The sequence below is a fragment of the Pygoscelis adeliae genome, unplaced genomic scaffold, assembly GCF_000699105.1.
Source record: "Pygoscelis adeliae isolate BGI_AS28 unplaced genomic scaffold, ASM69910v1 Scaffold328, whole genome shotgun sequence".
Taxonomy (NCBI): domain Eukaryota; kingdom Metazoa; phylum Chordata; class Aves; order Sphenisciformes; family Spheniscidae; genus Pygoscelis; species Pygoscelis adeliae.
Genome location: NW_008825309.1, coordinates 184,786 through 191,703, shown reverse-complemented (window position 1 = coordinate 191,703; position 6,918 = coordinate 184,786).

Below are 6,918 nucleotides of genomic sequence, written 5' to 3'. Positions count from 1 at the left end.
CCCTCTCTCCTTCCCCCTCCTATTCTTTGCTCCCCTCTTCCCCCCCCCCATTTTCCTTCTTTCCCCCCTTCTTTCCTTCTTTTCCCACCTCCTTCCTTCTTTTCCTCCTGTTTTTCTTCTTTTCCCACATTATTCCTTTCTCCCTATTTTTCTTTTCCCTTTTCTCCCATTTTCTTTCTTTTCTCCCTTCTTTCCTTCTTTTCTGCTTCTGTCCTTCTTTTCCCCTATTTTCCTTCTTTTCCCGTTTTCTTTCTTCCCCCCTTCTTTTCCTGCTTCCTTCCTCTTCCTCCCCCTTTTTCTTCTTTCCCTCCCTTTTTCTTCTTTTCCCCCCCTTTTTCTTCTTTCCCTCCCCTTTTTCTTCTTTTCCCCCTTTCCTTCTTTTCCTCCTCCTTTCTTTTCCCATTTTCTTCCTTCCCCCCCCCAATTTTCTTCTTTTCCCCCTATTTTCCTTATTTTCCTCCTATTTTCTTTCTTTTCTTCCTTCTTTCCCCCCATTTTCATTCTTTTCCCCCTCTTTTCTTCTTTTATCGTGTGCGCTGAGCCATGCTCCCCATTTTGGAGGGAATATTGCTGTGCTCCCCATTTTGGGGGGAATATTGTGAGGGCTAAGCCGTGCTCCTCTTTTTGGGGGAATATCACAAGTACTGAGCTGCACCCCATGTTTGGGGGGTAATATTGTGAGCACTGAGCCGTGCTTTTTTTTTGTGGGGGGGGGGGGGGGAATATCGCTGTGCTCCCCATTTCAAGGGGAATATCACGAAAGCTGGGCCGTGCTTCCCAGTTTGGGGGGAACATCATGAGCCATGCTCTCCATTTGGGGGGCAATATGGGCTCTGAGCCATGCTCCCCCTTTCAGGAGGAATATCGCGAGCACTGAGCCACGCTCCCCATTTCACCCCCGCTTCCCACACCCCGCATCTGTTCAGGGACGGCTCCTGCAGGACAGGCTCTTACGTTCAGGCTCTTTCGGGATCCGGGGTGCATTCGTCGTGCTGCTGGGCATCTGAGCATCCCCCCCCGGGCGACAGGTAGGAGACAGGAGAGGAGCTCCCGCGGGAGATTTCCATCCTTGGCACGGCATAAAAATTGTTCAAGTTTTCCCTCTCCTCTGTTTTCCCCCCCAGGCCGAGCACCGTCTGCCTCGTACCATGCCGAAACGGGAATGCAAGTTCACCGACGAGCTCCAGGCGAAGTACCCCTGCTTCCGCGTGGGCCGGGAGAGATGGGAGGCCGAATGCTTGGTGTGCCAGGAAGGCACCTACGTCCCTGTGGCCCATAAGGGCTCTCTCGACCTGGAGGCCCACGTCCAGTCCATGAAACACAAGAGGAACGTGCTGGGGGATGCCTCCGTGGCCAAGCTGCCGGGCTGCTTCCTCCCTGCCGACTGCCAGTCCTCCGATGCCGCTGCCACCACCACCCCTTTGGGCTTCGCCGCTGCCGTGCTCCGGGACTGCTGCGAGCCCCTGGCTGGCTCGCCCGGCTTGCCCAAAACGCCTGACCCTGTCTTAGATGTCTTGGGCTTGCAAATCAAGACGGAGGCGAGGCTGGACGAGGCGTTGGCCCCCTTCGCGTTGGCCCATGGGGTGGACCCGCTGGACAGTGTCCCCTATTGCGGTGTGGCCATGGGCGCTGGCGAGGCGGGGACCCCCTTTCCCATCCAGATCCGCTATTTCGACTGGAAATGGGGCAGCGTGCAGAGCAGGGCGATCGGTGTGGAGGCCCCGCTGGGTGAACTGGCCCCCAGTGCCACCGCGCTAGCGCGAGAGGCCTTAGAGAGTCATGGGCTGCGGCAGTGGTGTGTGGCCATTGTAGGCGAGAGCCCCAACGCCATGCTGGGGGGACTGGGGTGCTGCACCCAGGGTCTGGCTGAGGCATCCGGCTTGCGGGAGCTGCTGGAAGGGGTCTTCATCACCACTGACTGCCCCGCGCACCTCCTCAGCAACTGCATCCAGCACGGGGCGGACAGCCTGGATGTGGACCTGCAGGCCCTCATCTGGAAGATTTACACCTACGTCTCTGTGTACACTGTCTGCTCCGAACCGCTCAAGGACTTCTTGGAGTTTGCCAAGAGGGAGTACCGGCGGCTGCTCCACCATGCCAGGATGCCCTGGTTGCTCCTGCTGCCGACTATCACCCGCTTGCTGCAAGTCTTCCCAGCCTTGAAGTCCTTCTTCCTCTCCCTCAGCCACCCCCCCTTCGCCATCCGGACCTTTTTCGAGGACAACTTCAGTGGGATCTACCTACAGCACATGGCTTCGCAGGTGGCCGTCTTCGACATGCACCTCAGGGCCTTGGCGAGGGAGGACAACTCGCCCTGCGAGGTGCTGGGTGTCCTCTCCTCCGTTCGCCGCACCCTCCTGGAGCGCAAAGCCCATGGCTTCATGTCGCTGCGGGTGAAGGAGCTGCTGGCGGAGCAGCGGGCGGCCGGGAGGGTTGGAGGGTGCGACACCTTCTGCCGCCACGTCCAGATGCTCTACGTGGCGTTCCTCGACTACCTGGACGCTCGGATGGGGCCGTTTGGGGAGCTTTTCCATTTCCAGTGGATGCTGCTACGGGCACCACCGACGTGGGCGGAGGTAGAGGCGTGCATCAAGTACCTGGCGGACCATGGGGTCATGGTGGATGACAGCAAGTGCTTTGAACAGTTCTGCCACCTGACCACCTTCTTAAAGGACTGCAGGAGCGGCAGCGACTTCGGCACCCTGCAGACGCACCAGAAATGGGTGCGTTTCTTCGGCAGCTCCTGCAGCCTGGCCGGCCACTCGGAGCTCCTCAGGATGGCTCAGGTTTTCTTCGCCATCCCCTCCTGTGGGGCCGATTTTCCCAGGGGGCTTTTCCTCATGTGAAGGCGGTGGGACCAGGCACGGATCTGTCATCGGTGCTGCCGTGGCCAGGCTACCGCGAAGCATGCGGCCCGTCAAGTCTTCTTTTTTTGCAACAATAGACCTATCGATTCCCGTGTTTGTACATCAGCCCACCGGGGAGGATTTGTTCCTGGGGTTTTTAAAGGCTGTAAGCCGTCTGCAGGACAGGTGGCTTTGCTCTTGTGTGAATAAATACTGCCACAGGCTCTGGTCACGTGTGGGCACTGGAGGGATTGGTGGGGGTCAGATGGCTTTTGGGGTGAAAGTCACCCAGGACTCCGTGGACTTATTTCTTGGGTCGGAGAGAGGGAAGGTGAGGGAAGTCCATGCACTTGGGTCTCCAAGCTTGGACCTCAAAATCAGACCTCAAGCTTGTGCACCCGCCTGCCCTGGCTCTGCCTAAGGAGTGGAGAAGGCTCTTGCAGCATCGTGGAGGCACCCGCAGATACCTGAGCTTTCCAGCTGGGGAGGTTTTGTCATCTGCCTGCCCCCCTCAAATTCCCCGGGGATCATAGAATCATAGAATCGCAGAATACCAGGTTGGAAGGGGCCTCAAGGATCATCTGGTCCAACCTTTCTTGGCAAAGGTGGCCCTGCACACTGCCCAGCCGAACCTTAGAAGTGTCCAATGTTGGGGAATCCACCACTTCCCTGGGGAGATCATTCCAATGGACGATTGTTCCCTCTGTGAAAAATTTTCCTCTTGTGTCCAACCGGAATCTCCCCGGGAGTAACTTGTACCCATTACCCCTCGCCTTTTCCATGTGAGTCCTTGTAAAATCTTCTTTGTAGCCACCCTTCAAATACTGGATCATGGTGATAAGGTCTCCCCTAAGCCTTCTTTTCTCAAGGCTGAACAAACCCAGTTCTCTCAGCCTTTCCTCATATGGCCGGCTTCCCAGTCCTTTGATCGTCTTTGCAGCCTTCTCTGGACCCTCTCCAGCCTGTCCACATCTTTTTTGTACAGCGGGGACCAAAACTGAACACCGTATTCCAGGTGTGGCCTGACAAGAGCCGAGTCGAGCGGGATAATGACTTCTTTATCTCTGCTGTTGATGCGACCCAGCGTCCTGTCAGCTTTCTTTGCCGCAGCAGCACGCCGTTCGCTCATATTGAGCTGCTTGTCCACCAGAACCCCCAGGTCCCTTTCCACCGAGCGGCTCCCCAGCAGGGTGGATCCCAACCCGTGCTGCACTCCCAGATTATGTTTTCCCAGGTGCAAGACCTTACACTTGTCTGTGTTGAACTTGATAAGGTTCTTGTTAGCCCAGTCTTCCAGCCTATCCAGGTCTTCCTGCAGGGTGGCTCTGCCTTCCGAAGTGTCCTCTTCCCCACTCAATTTGGTGTCACCAGCAAACTTCATCGGGGTACAATTGACCCCATCATCCAGATCACTTATGAAGATATTAAACAGCGTTGGGCCCAATATCGATCCCTGGGGGACCCCACTTGTGACAGGTTGCCAGTTTGAAAAGGACTTATTTACCACCACCTTCTGGGTGTGGCCGGTCAGCCAGTTCCCCACCCACCGCACGGACCACTTGTCTAGACCGTAACGCATCTGTTTCTCTAGGAGGAGGCTGTGGGAAAAGCCTTGGAGAAATCCAGGTAGACAATGTCCACCGCTCGCCCCACGTCAACTGAGCAGGTTACTTTGTCGTAGAAGGCGATCAGGTTTGTCAAGCACGATTTGCCCTTGGTGAATCCGTGCTGGCTCTTCCCAGTCGCGTGCTTCATTTGAGCTGTGATAGCCCCCAGGAGGATTCGTTCCATAACTTTCCCAGGGACTGAAGTAAGACTGATGGGCCTATAATATCTCCTTTGGGATGTGTGAAGGGCCCTGCCAAGGCCGAACATCAGGAAGAACTGCCATGAAGAGAGTCCTGCCCTCCTCCTGACGTTCCCCACCACCCCATCGTCTGCAAGAGGATTTATCTTGGAGCACCTTGAGGCATTTATTGCCCGTGCCAGGAGATGCAGCAGAGATAAGGTGCCCGGCCAGCAGAAAATAAATACTTGCATTAATATTCACCTCCTGCCCAAGTATTTGTCGATGTCCACACGTGTGTCCTCCTCCCTTGCAGTTTTCCTTCTGTGATCACAAAAGCGACATCAGGTACCCAAAAAATGCCTTTTCCTTGGATCCAGCACCGTATTACGTTGTAATATTGACACAAGTGCACCCTGCCTGGGCAAGGACTTTGAATATCTCGCGATATGGACCCATAAGGATCATCAAGTCCAAGGAGGACTTTGCACAGGCGTTATCAGAAAGTTGTTTTTCTCGACAGCAGCTTGATTTTTCTGCTCTAAAACCTTCTTCCCACTGGAGAGCTGCCCAGAGCTGTGGAGAAGACACTGGAGATGAGCAGGAAATTTGTGTGGAAATCCTTTGAGCAGAGTGTGGAGATCCAGATCACCAACAAAACCAAGGATGTCACGTTGTACAACCCCAGGTAACACCGCGAGGAGGGGCAGGGGTGATCCCCCTCCCTTGCCAGAGGGGATTCCCCCCAGGATTCAGGCAGAAGGTCCAAGTTGGACCATCTCCCAATGGTTGGACCACCTCCCAGTGGTCGGACCATCTCCCTCGTAAGCCTAAGTGGTCTCCCCATCCCGTTTCCTTCTCACCTGTGCTCTCCTTCCAGGAGCTACTGCTTCAGCAGCTGTATCTCCACGCCGCCCAGCCCCAGGATCCCAACGGGTGTCACGGAGAGTTGCCCATTCAGCAATTCTGTGATCCATTTTCGGGGGTGCGTGGGGGTCCTGGTGTACGAGGTGGACACCTTCACGCTGGCCATTCTCTTCTCCAACCCCTTGAACTACAATGTTTTCTACATGAAGGTAGCCATGGAGATCTCCCTGCACAAAGTCCACCGTGGCAACTTGGAGAACATCTACACCAAGATGTATAATATTTAACCCGCCAGCACTGACAAGGGCACCATGGTCCACCGAGTCAAGCTCAGTGCGTGCCAGGAGGCTGCCGTGGTCTCTGCTGGCAACATGCAGGTCACGGCCACCATGTCCAATGCTGCAAAGTCAGTCATCAAAGTCATCATAGAGAATCAAGATAGTTCCTCGTCTGAATCCAAAGGTAGCACCACCCATTAGCCTTGGGCAGCGTCAGCTGAAGGGACCGACATACCTTGTCCATGTTGCTGTAAACACCAGGCAGAACCTGCTGCCCTCAATAAGTGGTTGAGCAAAGCAATTGTGCATCCAAACTTGTGCTGTGTTGCCCTAAGATAGGAGCGCAAGAAGCCCAGATAGGATGGAAGATGCTTCTTTTGTCTCCTAATCCCCTTTTTTATCAGCTCAGAGGACTCCCTGTTGAGTGGTGAGGAAGGGGAGCGCCATTTGAAGGTCCTGTGGGTGGGCTGTGCTGCGCCTGGGGCTTGGGGGCTTGCTTAGATGCGATGCCTGGTGGAAACCTGCTCTCCTGAAGGCATCTTTTTGATTTGAATTATAGCTTGGATTTAGTTCTGATGTTTGTCCAGCTGGTGTCCAGCTGGGGGTCCTGGTGTAGGGGGCAGACACCTTCCCATTGGCCATCCTCTTCTCCAGCCCCTTGGACTACATTTTCTACCTGGAGATTGGGTTCAAAACATCTAACCTAGCCCTACATCTCTCAGACCGTCCTCCCATTTCCATTCCCTATGTTCCTATGGCGATCGTGCCAGTCTATGAGTCATCTCTCCCCTAACCCAACCTATCTCTGTGCCCTCCATCCATCTGTCTGCCCATCCCTCCATCTAGAGTGGTACATTTTTGGAGATAAAACCTGGTGTAGCTGGACCACCTCCAGCCAAGCACTGGAAGTAGTGGGGCAGATCTCTTCTGGGCCAAGAAACCCCCTCTTTTCTTTTGTTCTGCTTTCCTTCCTGTGCAGCGAAGGAGGAGAAAACAGCTCTGGGCTTCTTCACGTGCCACATGGTCTGATGAGAGGTTGGTGGTTACCATGAGGTGTGTCACGTTTCACTGTGAGGTCTTCTAGCCTTGATGTTTCCTGCAAGTGAACACGTTTCACTTGGGGCTTTTTTTCTTTTAATTT